General features: G+C 34.5%; 1 long non-coding RNA gene across 1 annotated transcript in view; it reads right to left on the bottom strand.

Annotated features, from left to right (window-relative positions):
- LOC147824482 (uncharacterized) overlaps nucleotides 1-19,814 on the bottom strand; it is a 62,542-nt gene that overhangs the window by 11,365 nt on the left and 31,363 nt on the right. The gene's annotated exons all lie outside the window — the stretch shown is intronic.

Raw genomic sequence — 19,814 nt, 5'->3', positions numbered from 1 at the left:
ATCCAGAATACAAATATAAAGTAACAAAAATAGTTAAAAGTAACAAATTGCTAAAAAGTAACCAAATTTTTAAGTAATCCAGTTTAAAAACGGGATGGGCAAATGTTCTGTATAGACATTTCTCAAAAGAAGAAATGCAAATAACCAGCAAATATATGCAAAAAATACTTAATATAATGAGCCATCCAGACCATACAAGTCAAAACTACAATGAGTTATGTCATCATTTTAGTTAGAATGCTTACAACTGGGAATAAAGAGAGAAAGAAAGAGAAAGAAGAAAGAGAAAGAAGGAAGGAAGGAAAGAAAGAAAGAGAGAGAAAGAAAAAGAAAGAAAGAAAGAAAGAAAGAAAGAAAGAAAGAAAGAAAGAAAGAAAGAAAGAGAAAGAAAGAAAGAAAAGGGTGATGAAGAGGAGAAAAACTGGGAAAAAAGGAAGAGCAAAGGAAAAGAGGAGGTAGAGGAAAAAGAAATATTCTATACTATTAGTGGGGATGTAAATTAGTACAGCTATGATAGAATGCAGCTTGTAGGCTACTCAGCAGAGTAAAAGCAGATTTATTATATGAGCCAGTCATCCCACTCCTTAGTATTTTTTCCACACTCAAAGCAAATGAAATTGGTATACAAGAGAGATATTCCCATTCCAGTGTTTGCTGCAGAGCTATTCATAATAACTAAGACAAGAAACGAGACCGAATGCTCATCACCAAATGAATGGACCATGAGAATATGGTATATATACATAATGGATTATTGTTCAGTCATAAAGAAAAATAAAATCTGAGAATTTGCAGCAAAATGGATAAAATCATAGATCATCATATTAAGTAAGGTAACCCAGGCAAAGAAAGATGAATATTGCACATCCTCTGTCATGCGTCAAAACAGAGTCAACCTGGAAGTGAACAGTCATTACTAGGGACTAAAAAGTGTACTGTGGGAGGTAGGTGGAAGAAGGTTGGACACAATCAATGCACACTCTACCCATGTAACTAAATCCCATTAATACATACATTAAATATGTATTAATTTAAGAAAACAGGTGTTAAAAAACAAAATTACATAAAATCAATTAAAATAATTTGGTCATGTCATTATTACACACATCACTTGAAAGTGCAACAAGACATGTTCAGAAGTTATTGAAGTTTGAATTAAAAAATGTTTGAATCTTTAAAACTTGAACCATACTTATAAAGTAGTTGCAATTTAAATTTTTAAGAAAATGCTTGCAGGCAGGATTGTTGTTGGCACATGACTGTAATCCCAGAACACTGAGAGGCTGAGGTAAGAGAACTGCAAGTTCAAGTCCAGCCTGGGCAACTTAATGACTTGGTGAAAGTATGTCCTGAAATTAATAATAATAGTAATAATAATAATAATAATATAATAATAAATGAGCTAGGAATGTATTTCAATGTGAAGGCCACATGCCCCATCCCCAGTATTACCAAAAAGCATGTCTGCTGCTCATTTGAAAGAAAAAAATATGAAATCAAGCCTAAAAAGTCAATTACTTTTAAATATATATTTATAGTGTTAAATAATGTTATTTGAATGAAATGGATGCACCTTGAGAAATACAATGTTAAGTGAAATAAATCACACACCAAACTTAAATATCCCACGGTGTCTCTTATATGAGAAACGCAAAATATGCATAAAAAGCAAAATAAAAGATAGATAATAGGATATACAGAGATAGATCTTTTGCAAAAGGGAAGTGACCAAAAAATTGAGGAAAGGCAAATGAAGGGGAGAAAAAGAGGATAAAAAACAATCTGTTCACAACCAGTTAGACTATAATCATATTACCAAATTATCAAGATTTCTCAATGTATTCTTTGTACCATTACATAAATTCTTTTAATAATGATCATACTCATATTGAATTAACAACCATTCACTGAAGGCAAAGAGAATACCATAACATATGTTATGCCCATGTGCCAGGTCCCTACAAGGAAGGTGATCATTATGTACCTCAAATATGCACTAAGCAAAAAAGTAAAAAATATTTTTAAAAGGGAATTTCTCCTTTAATTCTTATTTCCTGATAGTCCTTCAGACAATGCTTTGTTTATACCAGGTTTTCACCCAACTGACATATAGTTCACATGCAGAAATTGAATATAAGTAACTATGACCTAAAACTTTTAAATCTTGGAAAAAATATGGATTATGATTATTTCAGGTACAAACAGACTTCAATTGATAATTAAAACTTCACCTAGTAATCTAAAATTGTAGGTGTATTGATTCCATTATTGATATTGGTAGAGATAAAATACTTTTGTAAGTAAACACTTACAAATTCCTAAATTTGCAGCAAAGCATTATAGACATTTCTTTTATGCTTGCTTGTTTGTACATAATTTATATGCAGAGCTCATTTGTCTAGACTAATTAACTTAATGAATAATTCTTTATTTGCAATCTGCCCAATTCAAGTGAGACTGTGAAGCCTGGTGGTGTTTTACCTGACAGCTGCATCATAATAAGAGGTAAGATAGAGAACAAGTGGATTTTCTTGGCCAACCCCACTTTTCCCCATCAGCTTATTTACAAGGAATTACTGCCTCTTCATCTTTATATCCATACACTGCTCCAATTGAAAATTTTACTGGAGATGAAAATTATTCCTTGAAGAAAAGGAGAAACTGTACATTTCTCACATTTTCATAACTCATTTAAGAATTACAATTAAAGAAAGATATGAGTAATCATGCCCCTGTTGTCATTAATATACCTGAAGTTAGGGACTGTATTGTTCTTATTTTCACAAGAGTATTCTATGAGTAATTTTAATAAATGCAATAATTTTTATAATTTTGACAAAAGATTAAGATCTTGTTATCTGGAATTCATATAATGAACACCTTTCTACATCTATCACTTTATGCTTTGAATCATTAGTTTTATGGGGAAGATCTACCTAAAATATTTGCTTTTGTTTCTTTGCAGCATTTTGCTACTTAGTAAATTTTTATTTCATTCAAATTTCACTAGACATCTGGAAACAATATCGTGTTATCTGTGTGGTCCCCTAGCTCTTAATTCATGATTTATGGGTAGACTATGGGAAGTAGAAAGACACTCATTAAAATTAAGGAGCATCACTCTCCTCTGAATTTTGTCAGGTGCAAAATGTGTCACTGAGAAAGCTTTCTGATTCTTGTCAATGCAAATTTGGAGAGCTGAGCAATAAGCAGGGGAAAAGAAAACACTCATGAATAAAAATAAGATGTACTGATTCGTGTTCTATTTGAATTAGTCGAGAATAATATTAAACAGCACATATCCATAATCACTAAACTCAGCCTCCTAGAGCATTTTGTCATGTGGATTAACTAGATTGAAAGTAACTTCCTTACTTTTTGTTTAACCTAACCAACTTACTTTAAAAAGAAAAGATTAAAGAATATTAATAGAAATATTGTTGGTGAGTACCATGCAACTGTAAATTCATAATAATAAAGGACTCTTTTTAAAAGGCCTACTCTTTCTTTACCTATTTTTTTTTAAATTACAGGGCCCTAAGTCTCTAGAACAATACCTTGCAAATGATAAACTCCAATAAATGCCTCTCTTATTTCACCACATTTTTTACCACTTTTTTATTTTGAGTATCTTTGTGAAATATAAAAATGTACTTTCTTGGATATATGCATAACTTATATCACAACAAACATGGAGTAACACATAGAATTTATATCCATAATTTTACTCTTTATTTTCCTGACAAATCACTCCCACATATGGTATCTATTTCAGTCTTCATTTTCCTGAAGTATTATAAGTAAAAAGTGGCTATTTCATTTGTCTGTCTTTTTGAAAGACTGTTGCACATTATGTAAAAGAATCTATGACAGATCATTCTGCTTTACAACATGGATAGTGAAATTTTCTTATCAGAAACACAGATATTGCTTTTTACTATTCTTCCACTTTTTCTTTTCTTTTCTTTTAGAGGACTTTAGTTAGCTTTCTCCTAATCAATTTATGGGTTCTTCTCCGTCTTTCTACTATAAACATATCTAAAATATTGATGCTTATATTAATGTCATTGGTATTTATGCCCCTGTCTTTAGCAAGTATAATTGCTATAATGAGATATTTAGATGAAAATGCTGAGGCATCTAGGATTCATGGAAGGACAGACATATTTTCCTCCACACAGATTTCTCCTTTTCCATCTCCATAATGTGTGCATGAAAAGGTAGTCTGGTTATGTGAACAGTGAGTCAGGTATTTTGACTTACATTGACCTTATCATCAGTAATTTTACCTTTTTTCTTTTTTCTCATAGCTTGACAAAAGCTTTTTAATTTATAAAAACAAGTTTTGTCTCCTCCTGCCTTCTCTTATTGGTAACTTTCAGTGTTGATCTTTAACTTCTCGTCATCTGGGTGCTATTTATTATTTGAAATATTTCTCATTTTCTAAGGTGTGAAATGCGAATATTTTCCTTGTTTATTTTTAGCTCTTTTCTTGTTTGAAGTTTTCTCATTGTAAGAAGCATTACATAATACCTGATTTTAAAATATAACAATGTTTTCAGATTTCTGTATGTTCTCATGTTTTACACTTAAATCCTCAACAGTTTGGTATTTGTCTTATAAGATCATGAAAATATATTTATGTGTATTTATAAAGACTATATATTTATATTTGTATGTGTGTATTTTTGTTACAGATATATACATATGAAACAATGATTAAGAATTATTTAAATTTATCATTATTTATTTCTTTTATCTGTAAGATTTGGACTATTGGCACATGATAAAATATATTAAAACATTTTCACCTACCGGGTTACTCATCAGCTCCTAGGCTAAATTCTCTGTTAATCTTATACTGTACTACTTCATCTAAATGTGAGAGATGCTACAGATTTTTGAGAAAAAATTAGCAGAGTTTATGGGAAAGTCATGTTGGGTATTTTTTCTAAGTCACTTACATTTTTTTTTCTTTCGCTTTCAGTAAGTTCTGGAATTGTTCAAATAGCACTATGATAATAATCCTTTACAGTATATAATGTAGAATCTGTCCTAATATATGTCAATGAGCCATGAATATGTGGAATATATGGAATCAGGCCTTGCATGAGGAGAATTTTCTTTGATAATATTATTTAATCTAAAATTTTAAATGTATACATACTCTATTTTATAACTGGTTAACATTTAAAAGTTCACTTAATTTTCCTCAGAACACCCATATAATGTGATTTATATTTTCTGCATAAAATTAAGCAAAATATGTCTAATGCTATCTTATTTCCCTATATTTTCATGGCTATTTATTGTCATCTGCATTTTGTATAAATTTTTATATCCCTTTCCCTTTTAGATGATTTGGATAAGCTGAATAAATAAAGCATATTTCACAAAACCATAAGATGATTTTAAGAAATAAAGATAATTCTGTATATATAAATATAATCAAATATAAATTAAATTTAATAATCTTCATAAAATTGAATGGGCAAGAAGCATCAAAGATTGGGAAGTTATTGTGGTAAAAGAATTTTTCCTGATGACAAAAGGTCAATTCACTAAGAGTTATACAATTTTGTATGACCATGTTTTGTTTTGGGGTTAGAGTATGTTTGTATATGTGTGTTTGAAGTATAACAATAGAGCCATGAATGGAGTAATGTATATATAGCAAGTATACATAACTGCCACCAGAAAGGCAATATGTTTGGGGAATATTCATAAAAACATGTAATTTATTTTGTCAATATTCAATAGAAAATATTTATTCAGTAAAACTAACAATTAGAGTACAGTTCCAGAAAATATTGTCAATTCATTGAACAAAACCTAACACTTCTAAAGTTACTAAGATATGTACTAGTGTGTCAACAACTTCTAGAGAATAAGTAAAAACTAAAAAAAATAATATTCTACTACATGAATACATGGTAAAATAATGTTTCTAAATCAAAGAAAAAAGTCAAGACTGAAATTATATTTCTTTAAACAAGGAATAACTAAAATACTGTTTATTAAAACAAACTAGCCAATAAAATCTAAAGCTTGAAATTTTACATTAGTACAAATAAAAAAAGCAAGTAACTTAATAAAATTATTCAGTTTTAATAATAGACAAGATACATACTAAAAATTAATGAAGTGTAAAGGATTCATTGAAGAATAAGTGAGAAAGTAATGAGCTAGAAAGGAGTAAAGTGAATAGATTTAAAACCTTGTATTTTCAAAGTTGCCAAAATAGTTATTTCACAGGCTAATGAACCTAGAAACCCAGAAGCTAAAGATCAACGCTCCAGTTTTACAATAATAGCAGTCATGGGGAGACAAACAAAAAAGAAATATGTAAAAGCTTTTGTACATATATGAGAAAAAAATCAAGTTAACTCATGATAAAACAAATGTAAGTCAAAGCCCCTGAGTCTAACTTGTCTCCTTGGGGTACAGCACTCCATGGTCTTTCCATGGTGGTGGAAAATGAGCAGTCATTGTATGGAGGAAAATCAAACTGTCCCTATCAAAACCATGGGTTGCTCCACACTTTCATGAGGTGATTCCATTACTGCAATTATTCCCCACAAATACAAGGAACAGAACCACAAAGGGCATTAATATAGCATAATTAGAGTAGAAATGGTTTAGGAAAAGCCAGAGAAGCACCTGTATGTGGATTAAGAGAAGTTTGTCAGTTATCAGATTATAATATTAAAATTCTGGGCACTTTAACTATTACAGAATCTTTGCTTTCATTTGTGACATTGTGAAGGGCTTAGAAAGATTAAGGTTAATCATCATCTTTTTAACAAGAAAAGCTCAGTAAACTGAAAATGATTATTTTTCTTGGACATATAAGAGAACAGATGTCATAGGGAAGAAAGTCAGAATTTGCTTAAGCAGGTTCTCTCAGTTTTACACAGTTTCCCTCTCAGATTCCTCCTCCCCATAACTGCTAACCTCTGTTACAAATAAGGCAAGTAAATTCTTGCAAAGAGTCCTGTGATGTCCTTGTTTCTCAGGTATCTTCTTTTCTTCAAGGCTGACCTCCACTCAGGTACTGATAAGGTAGACAATTATATTCCTGTAAATGGAGGCCTGTAAATATTGGAAACTGTGTTCTCTCAAGAAATACAGATAAGGTTGACAATTATGTTCCGGTAAACAGGGTCTTATGACATCCTGGAATTCCTGATATCTCTTTTCTTTCAGGGCTAAGCAGTAATCTCACTGCATCAGCCCCTTTGAGAAAATGTATAAAAACTGGAGCTCTTCCTTTGTTCAGGGCTCAGTCCTTTGGATAGAAGTCTAGCTAAGAAGTTGCACCTAATAAAATCCTCCTGTAACCCAGTGGGCTTTCCTGTCTCTTGAATTCTACAACAAATCCCCATTATCTCAAATAGTAATAGAAATAGTTATGTTGATGAAAATGATGATAATTATGATGATAATTTTTTGGTCTTTAATTCTTTTATTGGTACATTTTAGGTATGCAATACATTTACATTTCTCATTGGGAACTTGTACCTTTACATGATGCATCTTGGTTCTTATTTTTTTTTCCTCATTCACAGCTCTCTCTTCACCTCCTCCAGCCTTCACTATTTACAAAGACTTTGTTTCCATTTTTTCAGTTTCTCATAATTTTTCCTTTCCCTTCTTTCCTTTCCCCTGCCTCTCCTACTTCCCTTACCACTTTGGACCTTTTCTTCCTATTTCCCATTATCAATTATTCATTCTAATCATTGGTACATTTTAGGTATACAATATAATGGCATTCATCATTGGAAATTTGCACCTTTACATAATCTCTCTTGGTTGTTATTTTCCCCACTTCTGCTGCTCTCCCTTCATTCCCTCCATCCCTCCCTATTTACAAAGACTTTGTTTCCATTTTTCCATTTCCTCATATTAATTCCATTCTGTTCTTTCATTTCCCCTTTTCTTCCTATTTCACATTATCTATTATACCTTTTAGTCCTTATTTACACTTTCAGTTTCTCACACTAGAGAAACTATTCAGTATTTATACATGTGTGTCCTATTTATTTCACTTAAGAGTATCGCCTCCATGTGCACCCATTTAGCTATAAATGTCTCTAATTTCTCATTTTTATGGCTCAGTGGTACTCCATTTTATAAAAAATACCACATGTTCTTCATTGATTCAGCTGTTGATGGGCATTTGGGCTATTTCCAAGTTTTAGCTATTACAAATTGTGCTGCTATGAACATGGGTGCAAATATATCACTCTGGTATTATTCTTTTAATTATTTGGGGAAGATACCCAGCAGGGGACTAGCTGTGACAAATGGGACTTCCAGTCGTAGTTCTTTGAGGTATCTCCATACTGATTTCCACAGAAGTTGCACCAGTCTACACTCTCACCAGAAGTGGAGCAGGATTCCTCTTTCCCCACAGCACCACCAGCATTTGCCATTGGTTGATTTCATGATAGCAGCCATTCTCTCTGGAGTGAGGTGGAATCTCAGCATTGTTTTCATTTGCATCTCTCAAATGACCAATTATGTTAAACATTTTTTCATGTATTTATTTGCTATTTTTACTTCTTTGTCTGAGAAATGTCTGTTCCTTTCAGATCCCCATTTTCAGATTGGGTCTTTAAATTTGGGAGGTCTGATCTTTTTAAGTTCTTTATGGATTCGAGATAGTAGACCTTTGTCTGAGGAACACCAGGTGAAGATGTTTTCCCATATTGTGGTTTGTCTCTTCACACTTGCTGTTCAAAAGCTTTTTAATAAGAAGAGATGCCACTTGTTGATTGTTTGTGCTGGTTCACGGGCAACTGATGTTTTGTTCATAAAATCTTTTCCTACACCAATGTCTTCTAGAGCTCTACCTAACCTCTGTTCCAGCCGGTTCAGTGTTTCTATTTTAATATTTAGATATTTAATCCATTTCGATTTTAGTTTAGTGTATGGTGAGAGATATAGGTCTAGTTTTAATTTTTGGCAAGTTGAAACTCATTTTTTCCAGCAGCATTTATTAAAGAGGCTATCTTTCCTCTAGTGAGGGTGTTTGGCTCCTTTATCAAAGATGAAATAGCTGAGTGTGTCTGGCATGGTTTCTGCATCTTGTAATTTGTTCCACTGGTCCTCAAGTCTGTTTCTTTGCAAGCACCATGCTGTTTTGATCACAGTAGCTTTGTAGTAGAGTTGCAGGTTGGGGATTGTGATATCCCCTGCCATGTCTCTGTTACCTAGAGTTGCTTTTGCTATTCTGGTGCTCTTCTTGTCCCAAATGAGTTTTTGGATTGTTTTCTGAAGGTCCATGAAGCATGCATCTGGGATTTCAATTGGAATTTTATTGAATCTATATAGTAGTTTTGGAAGTATGGCCATTTTCACTATATTGTTGCTTCCTACCCAGGAGCATGTGATGTCTGTCCATTTTCTGATATCATCTTCAATCTCTCTTTTCAGAGTGCTATAGTTTTCAAAGAAGAGGTCTTTGATTTCTTTCGTTAGGTTGCTTCCTAGGTATTTCACTTTTTTGGATGCTATTGTGCAAGGAATTATTTGGCCTGTTTCTCTCTCAGTGAGTCTGTTATATGTGTAGAGGAAAGCTATTGATTTTTGGGTGTTGACCTTGTATCCAGCTTCTTTACTGAATTTGGTTATTAAGTCTAGAAGACTTTTGTTGGAGTTTTTGTGCTCTTCTATGTAGAGTATCATATCATCTGCAAGTAACGACAATGTGACTTCTTCATTTCCTATCTTTATTTCTTTTATTTCTTTCGCTTGTCTAATTGCCCTGGTTAATGTTTCCAAATCTGTATTAAACAAGAGTGCTGATAGTGGAAATCATTGTGTTGTTCCTGATTTTAATTTGAAGGATTTCAGTTTTTGACCATTTAGTATGATACTGGCTGCTGTTTTTTCATAGATGGCTTTTATCAGTTTGAGGTAGAGACCATCTATTTCAATATTTTGTAGGGCTTTTATCATAAATGCCTGTTGGATTTTGTCAAATGCTTTTTCTGCATCTATGGAGATAATCATATGGTTTTTGTCTTTGCCTCTATTGATATAGTGCATTGCATCACTGGGATGAATCCCACTTGATCAGGGTGTATGATCTTCTTGATGATCTTCTACATTCTATTTGGTAGTATCTAATCAAGGATTTTTTCATCTATATTCATTAGTGGGATTGGCCTATAGTTCTACTTTTCGGTTGGGTCTTTCTCTGCTTTGGGGATCAAGGTGATGCTTGCTGCTAGGGATGAATTTGGGAATATTGCTTCTCTTTCAATTTCATTGAAGAGTTTAAACAGTATTTGCAATAGTTCCTCTCTAAATGCCTTGTAGAATTCAGCAGTGAAGCCATCAGGCCCCAGAAATTTCTTAGTTGGTAAGTTTTTAATTCCATTTTCAATTTCCTTGGTTGATATTGGGTTATATAGAATTTTTAGGTCTTCTTCATTCAACTTTAGTAATTCATATATATCTAGGAATCTGTCCATTTCTTCTGTGTTTTCCATCTTATTGGCATATAGGTTCTGGAATTAGGTATTGATGTTCCTCTGGATGTCCACTGGGTCCATTGTAATTTCACCCTTTTCATTCCTAATTGGATGGATTTGGGCCTTTTATTTCCTTTTTCTGATAAGGTTGGCTAAGGATTTGTCAATTTTGTTGATTCTTTCAAAGATCCAACTCTTGGTTTCATTGATTTTTATATTGTTTTCTTAGTCTCCATTGCATTGATTTCTATCCTGATCTTTATAATTTCCTCCTTTCTATGGGCTTTGGGCTTGTCCTGCTCTTCTTTTTCTAGTAGCTTGAGGTTCAGCATCAGGCTGTTTAATTGGGCTCACTCTGTTTTCTTAATATGAGTATTCACTGCTATGAATTTCCCCCCTAACATTGCTTTCATTTTGTTCCATAGATTCTGATATGTTGTATTGTCATTTTCATTTAATTGAAGGAACTGTCTGATTTCTTCTTTAATTTCCACTGTGACCCATTGGTTATGCAGTAGTGTGTTGTTCAATTTCCATATGTTTATGAAAGTTTTGCTGTTTCTTTTGCCATTGTTCTCCAATTTCATCACATTATGGTCTGATAATATACAGGGCATAACTTCAATTCCTTTGCACTTACCTAAATATGTTCTATGAGCATGTGTGTGGTCTATTTTGGAGAATGACCCATATGCAGCTGAAAAGAATGTGTATTCTGATTTTGTGGTGTGGAACACTGTGTAAACATCTGTTAAGTTCATTTGTTCAAGAGTTTGATTGAGATCTAATATTTCATTGCTTGTTTTTTGTCTAGTTGATCTAAATATTTGTGACAATGGTATATTCAGGTCCCCCACTACCATTGTATTAGTGCTTATATGGTTTTATAAGTCCGTTAGTATTTGTTTTATATAGTTGAGTGCACTAGTGTTTGGTGCATAGATATTTATAATTGTTACCTCTTCCTGTTGGATTGTTCCCTTTACAAGGGTGTAGTGTCCTTCTTTGTCTCTCTTAATCAGTGTTTGTTTGAAATCCACTTGGTCTGCAAAGAAGATAGCTATTCCTGCTGTTTTTCGGGTTCCCATCACATGGAGTATTATTTTCCACCCTTTAACTTTCAGTCTATGAGTTTCTTTATGAATTAAATGTGTTTCTTGTATGCAGCATATTGGTGGATCTTGCTTCTTGACCCATTCTGCCAGTCTATTTCTTTTGTTTTGTGAGTTGAGACCATTAAAGTTGATGATTATAACTGATACATATAGACTTATCATTGTCATGACTTTTTCTTTTCCTTTGATCCTCCCACATTTGCTTTTAATTTCTTGTTGTGCCTGTTGTATTCATTCTGCTGGGCTTCCTGGGATTGCGATCCTTGTTGTCTTTTCCTAGGATTTTGTCTAAAATTTTTTGAAGTGCTAGTTTGGTATGCATGAAGTTCCTAAGGTGCTCTTTGTCATGAAAGTACCTTATTTCAGCATCAATTTTGAAAGATACTTTTGCAAGTTATGTCAATTTGGTTGGAGGCTGTTTTCCTTTAGGCCTTGAAACACATCACTCCAAGCTCTTATTGCCTTGAGGGTTTGCACTGAGAAGTCTGCTGTGATTCTGCTGGGCTTTCTTTGCTTGTGATTTGTTTCTTTTCTCTAACTACTTGTAGAATTTTGTTCTTCTGTTTGGTTTCTGGAATCTTAAAAATTGTATGCCTATGTGTAGATTTGTTTTTTTTTGATCAAGGCTAGTTGGAGTCCTATATGCCTCACTTATCTGTATGTCAAATTATTTTCCCTTTCTTGGGAAGTTTTCTGCCATCACTTGTGTAAACAGTTTTTTATGTCATCTGTACTCTCTCCTGTTTTTTCATTGACTCCAGTCATTCTTATGTTATTCTTCTTTGCATCATCTAGCAGCTACTGGATTTATTTCTCCTGGTCCCTTAAAATTTTAAAGAACTTTTTCTTTTCCTGGTCAGTAATTCCAATCTTATCTTCTATATCATATATTCTGTCTTCACATTGGCTAATTCTGCTGCATAGACTTTCAATGGAGTTTTTCTTCTCCTGGAAATCTGTTTGCATCTGTTTTATGGTTTCAATTTGTTTCCTGTGTTGGCATTCCATCATGTTCCTCAGAACCTTTATTTTTTTAATCTGTATCCTCTCTAGATTTATCAATCATGTCTTGCACTCTGGGCACAATCTTTGCTGTTATGTGAGAAAGTATTTCTAATTTCATTTTTTCCAGATCCACTTTTGTTTCTAGTTCAGGGAGTCCAGGTGGTTGAGTTTCAGTGTTTCATCTCATTTCTCTTTGGGGTTGCTGTAGGTGATCTAGAAGTCTGGTTCTGTGGCTTGTTTACCTGTCTTCTCATTTTGATGAAGGGGTGGTGGTGTGTTCCTGGTGCCCACAGGGCTCACCTCCTCTGTGCTGGGAGCCCAGCATCCCTACCTGGAAGCCTCCTCCTGCCTGGGAGCCATGGTGCACTGATCTGTTGGTCTCCTCTGAGCTGGGAGCCATGGCACACCTACCCAGAAGCCTCCTCCTGCCTGGGTGCCATGGTGCGCTGATCTGGTGGTCTCCTCTGGGCTGAGAGCTGTGGGACACCTACCCGGAAGTCTCTTCTGTGCTGGAAGCCATGGCATTCCTACCCAGAAGCCTCCTCCTGCCTGGAAGCCTCCCCCTGCTGGAGATGTCCTCTGGGCTGAGAGTAGTCTGCATTGTTTTTCTTTGAATGCTTTTAATTTCTGTATGTGTGTGTTTGATTATAAAGTTACTTTTAAATAAAAAATATATATTTTGTATTCTCTATGCCTCCTGTCACTGACTTCATTCTGGGACACAACTCTTTGTGCTTTATTTATTTATTAAGTTTTATGTCTATTGGTAATAATCCATAATTAAATCATTATTAGAAGTTATTTTACAAATACATTTTATTTATGATTATATATGCATGTTTTAAAGACAATATTCTCTTTGAAATTGAGGTTTGAAATTTATTAAATCAAACATAAAATCTTATGCCCAGAATAAAATTTGTTAAGCATTACAGTGAACTTTTGACTTATGAACTGAATTCCTGCTCAAGGGCTGATTATAACTCAAGTTTGTCAATTGAAGGCTTAGGCTCCTCTACACAGCCTTTAAAATCTTTGTCCTGTACACTTGCAGATCTGTGTCCTTAGAGAGACATTGCCCCAGGACTTCTCAATTAACCCCACATAGGAAAGTGTCCCGGCCCGCGGGTAAGTCAATGGAGACCCTAGATGGGGAGCGAGAATGACAAAGGACAGGGGACACGAGAGATGGAGACAAGACAGGTTTCTGATCAAGTCTTGTTTATTGCGGAAGCTGCTACAACATATATACCGTAGGACTAGAGGGGAGGAGCAAGAGGAGGGTACTGGGGCTACTTCCTTGTTGCCGGATAGATTTGCAGTGGGCCCAGATATGCCCGTAAAAGGCACTCAAGAGTTCTAGTGGGGGGGGGCAAAGCCCCCCACAGGAAAGGATGTTGTATTGTTCCTTCCAGAACTCTTTAATGATTAAATTTTTATTTGAAACCATCTGGAAACACAAGCACCCAGCAATTGGGCCATAACTCCAGACTTGATCATAAGTTAAAGCAAAAATTCTGGTTGTAACCCAAGTTTTTCTTATGTCAGGCCTGTTATAACTAAAGGGGCCACTGTAACTATATTTGTCCCTATATAAAATATATGTTGAAATTTGTTTACAGTTAATGTGCAGATCTTTGGATATGGGGTCTTTGGTGGGTAATTAAATCATGAGTCTGGTGCCCTAATGTTTGACATGATTGTTTTCATAAAAACCATTAAGAGAGCTCACTTTCACCTTGCCCCATCACCATATCATGAGAATTTGGATGCCCACAACTCACAAGAGGGCCTTCTCTGTAACACAATCACATTTGTTTTATAATTTTGGACATACAGAACCAAGATCTGTGAAAAATAACTCTCTGCCATTCATATACCACCCAATCTATGGTCTTTTGTTAATAGCAGTCTGAGCTGATTGAGCCACCATTTAGGAAAAAGTATTATCTAAGGCTACAACTAAATTAGAATATGCCAAGCCTTTTGTAATCTGTTCTTTGTTTCTTATTTCCTATCTCATGTATAAGAACTCATTTCAATAAACAAAAGAATTGATCATAATTCATTAACTTTATCAATTTTCTTCACAACTTCCTGTACAGTCATCTCTTAGTCTACAATGGCCCTCATTCTCCCACAGGCTTCCCTCCATTTCCCTGATTTTGTAAATTTTATTTACTCAGTCTCAATTTAGCTGTTTTTTCATGAAGAAAACTTTTTCGATTTACTGAATTTTGGTTTAGAACTCATCTAAATTATTTTTCACTCTTAAGTAATCACAGTAAGTTAATTATCACAATAAAAACAATAGGGAATATTCACCTTTTCCATCTATATTGTGTGGTAAATATTCAAGAAATATTTGTTACAGTACAAAATAAGTAAACTAAGTTACACTTTCTTAATGAAATGATAAGTGTTCCAATAAATACATTAATTTACTATTAGGTAATTGGAAAGTGCTCCAATTTCTTAAACTTGACAATAGTTCTCCCTACTCCATTTTTTTATTTGTTCTTTATTTAGCTCAAAGAGAATAATGTAACTCTTTACAATTTTAAGGAATTTGGATACATTTACCATAAAAATAACCCTGCAGGCCTGGAGAAATTAAACAGTCTATGTAAGGCCACAAAAGCAGTTCCAAGCAAACTGTATCACAATTTTTCAGGAGTTGTGTTGAAACACATCCCTACATTTGTCTGTGCATCAATGTCCTCATGCTGCATCACAAATCACTACAAATGTAACAGCTTAAGAATCACAACACATATTTATTATCTCATCAATTCTATGGTCTTATACTTAAGTTTTTACAGGTGTGTATTCAAGCTTTCACCTGAGGCTAAGATTTCACCTGAGGTCATCTTTCAGTCTCACTAATTTTCTGCAGAATGCAGTTCCTTACCACTCTTCAAAAGATGGATTTTTCTTTCAAGATTGGAAGAAAGGGACTCTGTTGCTTCTAGGCTCTCTTCATCAGAGGGTTCAAAGGGTGGTTATGAGCTTCTCAGGAGGATATGCTTTTTTCATTAACTTATAAAAACTGGGGACCCTAATTCCTTTTGCAAAATCTTTGTCATATAAAATAATAATATAGAGACACCAGTGGCTTGGCATGCAGACCCCACCCAGAAGCCTGCCTAGATAATATTGGAGTGGGTGCCCAGGCACCAGCCAGGGTCCACCCAGACACCAACAACTAGGGTACACAAGCCTCAGCCAATGGTGTCCCTGGAAAAAAGCAGCTGGTGTACTCAGGCTCCAGCCAAAGACCCAGCCAGATACCATCAGTAAGTGTGAGCAGATCCTAGCCAGAATGCCACCTGGACAATAGCCCAAAAAAGTGATCTAGAAGGCCATCGTCTGAACCCAGGTATGGGCACAGTGGTGAGCAATACAGAGAAGGCCTCTCTGAGGCTTGTTGAGAATTGAAGCCCACTGGGAGTTCAAGGAATCACCTCAATGTAGGCACAGGAGACTGCATTGACTGAAATAAGAAGACTCCTAAACAAGTCTCAAAACCAGACTTCCAGATCACCAAAGGCAACCCCAAGGGGGAAAGTGGTGGAACAATCTGAAACTCAACCACCTGGACTCCCTGAACTGATAAAAAAAGAGGATCTGAAAAAAATAATATCAGAAATTATTTCTCAGATAACAACAGAGATTTATCCATAGTGAAAGATGATTAATAACTCTACACCAGGCAAACATAAAAAAATAGAAGAGCTAAAGGACAAGATGGAATCCCAGCATAGAAAACAAATGGAATCCATAGAACAGATATAAACAGATATCCAGGAGATTAAAAATTCCATTGAAATTTTAGGCTGACGAATGAGCCAATGTGACAACAGAATTTCAGATATAGAAGGCAGGATTGCTACTAGTGACCAGGAAAAGAAAAATTTCATAAAAATAGCAAGGGACCATGAGAAATCAATCCAGTACCTGATAGATGATACAAAGAAGAATAGCATAAGACTCATCAGACTCAATAAAGAAACAGGAGACAGTGCAAATGACACAAATGTTGTTCACAGAAGTAATGGCAGAAAACTTCCCAACCAGGGGAAAAGAATTTGGCACACAAATAAGTGAGGCATATAGGATTCCAAGTACCCATGATCAAAAAAATCTACACCTAGGTATATAATAGTTAAGACTCTAGAAACCCAACAGAAAAACAAAATTCTACAATCATTCAGAGAAAAGAAACAAGTCACATACAAAGGAAATTCCATCAGAATCACATCAGACGTCTCAACACAAGCCCTCAAGGCAAGAAGAGCCTGGACTGAAGTATTTCAGGCTCTAAAAGAAAGCAACCTACAACCCAAATGGATGTACCCTACAAAACTCTTTCAAAATCAATGGAGAAATAAGATACTTTCATGACAAAGAACATCTGAGGAACTTCATGAACACAAAACTAGAACTCCAAAAAATTTTAAACAATATCCTAGGAAAAGATAATAAGGGTATCAACCCCAGGAAACCAAGCAGAATGAAGCCATCAGTCAAGACAAGAAATTAAATGGAAAGGGGGAGAATCTAACAAAAGGAAAAGGTCATGACATGGATAAGTCAATATATATCAGTTATATGGCTTAAAGAATACAATTCTGGGGATGACCTGGACCGAGCCATTGAAGAATTTACCCTATCCTGTGCTGGCTACTGTGTAGCTTCTTATGTCCTCGGGATTGGTGACAGACATAGTGACAACATAATGGTCAAAAAAACTGGCCAGCTCTTCCACATTGACTTTGGACATATTCTTGGAAATTTCAAATCTAAATTTGGCACTAAAAGAGAACGAGTGCCTTTTATTCTTATTTATGATTTCACTCATATCATTCAACAAGGAAAAACAGGAAACACAGAGAAGTTTGGCTGATTTCGCCAGTGTTGTGAAGATGCCTACCTGATTTTATGAAGACATGGAAATTTCTTCATTACTCTCTTTGCACTGATGTTGACTGCAGGGCTTCCTGAGCTTACATGAGTCAAGGATATACAGTATCTTAAGGACTCTCTTGCCTTAGGAAAGAGTGATGAAGAGGCACTCAAACAATGTAAGCAAAAATTTGATGAGGCACTCAGGGAAAGCTGGACTACTAAAGTGAACCAGATGGCTCACACAGTTTGGAAAGACTACAGATCTTAACATCGGCCTTTGCTCCTAATGTACCTTTTAGTTTTGTTTCATTTTCATTTTGCACTTGCACTAAACTGAACATGACCCTGCCATAGATGTTATAAAGGGAATGAAATCCTGGAACTCAGTTAAATTAAGAACAAGGCATCCCACAGAATCTAATCTGAACAATCCCCAATGAGCACACTCTTCTTTTTTAATGCTTCCATGACCCATCATGAATCCTGTCAACATTATGGATAATCATTTCCTGCTGACTTTGCATGCCAAGGAATGCTACTAGGGATTGTCTGATACGTTATTCTTTTATAAGTGTTTGGTACTTTGCCTGAAAGTTGTAAATACTTCTTTTCAGTATTGTGGCCAAGTGTTACCACCCAGCCAAGAACTTATCCATACTTGGGGGCTGGGGGATGACCTTACTCCCGAAATGAGGCTTCCAAGAAAGGTATCTTCCTTACCTTTTAAACTATAAACTACAAATTATGATAGTTTCAATTTATGATTAGTTTTCAAAAGAAATCTTTTAAACCTGTGGAAACTCATTAATTCTTTTGTTAATTACCATGACAGCATCATTCCAACCAGACTTGCTGAAAATCTGCTGGTTAGGCAAATATATATATGCTGCATATATATCTATAAAATTTCTAGAGGGAGTTGTGTATAAAAAAGATGTTTCTTTGGTATTCATCCTGTGTTATAGTTTTACAAAAAACAGAGCTTTTTTCTGAGTTACTTTTTAAGTTAGTTAACTGAGATCCAGTTCTTCCATCTGCCTCTGTAATGAGGCACATATTAATACAGTTTTTATATGATAGCTATGAAAGAGTTGACTTCATAGAGCATAATGCTTGAGTAAATGTATCCAAGAAAGCAAGCAAATGAAAAGGAACCTATTATGGAATAAACTCCAGATTTAAAATTCAGTATTTTAGTAAAATGCCAGCTGTTCTTACTGTATTTATTAAAACTTATAATAATGTGAGTTTTCAGGATATTAGTTCAAATTGAAATGGTTTCATGCCATATGGAAATCTTTAATTTATTTGTTGAGGTACCATATATTTATGGTGCTAGGTGCCAAATGTTAATATGTGCAATAGGAACTACTGGTTTGAATGTGTAAATGGATGCTCTGAGTACTGGCAACATCCAGCAAAACTACTGCTTATTCTCTCTCCAAAGAATATTGGGAGCTCTCAGTCCTCAGTGACATGAGAAAGACAACTAAATAAGTTCCCTGTGACTGAGTTTTCTGCAGGAATCTTATTAAAGATTGTTTAATTTTCTTAAAAAATATATATCAGTTATAAACATCAATGTTAATTGTTTCAATTCGCAAATCAAAAGAAATAAACTGGCAGAATGAGTCAAGAAACAAGATCCAACAAAATGTTCCATACAAGAAACACACTTAATTTAAAAACAAACTCAGGGACTGAAAGTTAAAAGGTGGAAAATAATACTCCATGTGACAGGAATCCCCCCCAAAAACCAGGAGAAGCTAACATATTTGCAAATAAAATGGATTTCAAACAAAAATAGGAGAGAAAAAGAAAGTCACTACATCCTTATAAAGGGAACAATCCAAGATGAAGAGATGACAATCATAAATATATATGCACCAAATGATAGCACACCCAACTATGTAAAACAAATATAAATGGACATGAAAAATCAAATAAGCACTAATACAATACTAGTGTGGGCCTCGATATCCCACTATCACAAATAGATCAGCTAGACAAAAAATACACAAGGAAATATTAGAACTCAATCAAACTCTTGAACAAATTGGCTTAACAGATGTTTACAGAGTGTTCCTCCTCACAAAATCAGAATACACATTCTTTTCAGATGCACACATATTGTTCTCCAAAATAAACCACATACTCACTCATAGGACATGTTTAAGTAAATTTAAAGGAATTGAAGTTATCCTCTGTATATTATCAGACCATAGTCTGATATTGGAGATCAATAACAAAAGAAACTGCAAATTTCATATACACATGGAAGTTGAACAACACACTTCTGAATAAT

The sequence above is a fragment of the Heterocephalus glaber genome, unplaced genomic scaffold, assembly GCF_053883595.1.
Source record: "Heterocephalus glaber isolate CG9 unplaced genomic scaffold, H.glaber_assembly_v1.0 deba00001538, whole genome shotgun sequence".
In the NCBI taxonomy this organism is placed as follows: Eukaryota; Metazoa; Chordata; class Mammalia; order Rodentia; family Bathyergidae; genus Heterocephalus; species Heterocephalus glaber.
This window is presented reverse-complemented; position numbering and strand designations above follow the sequence as displayed.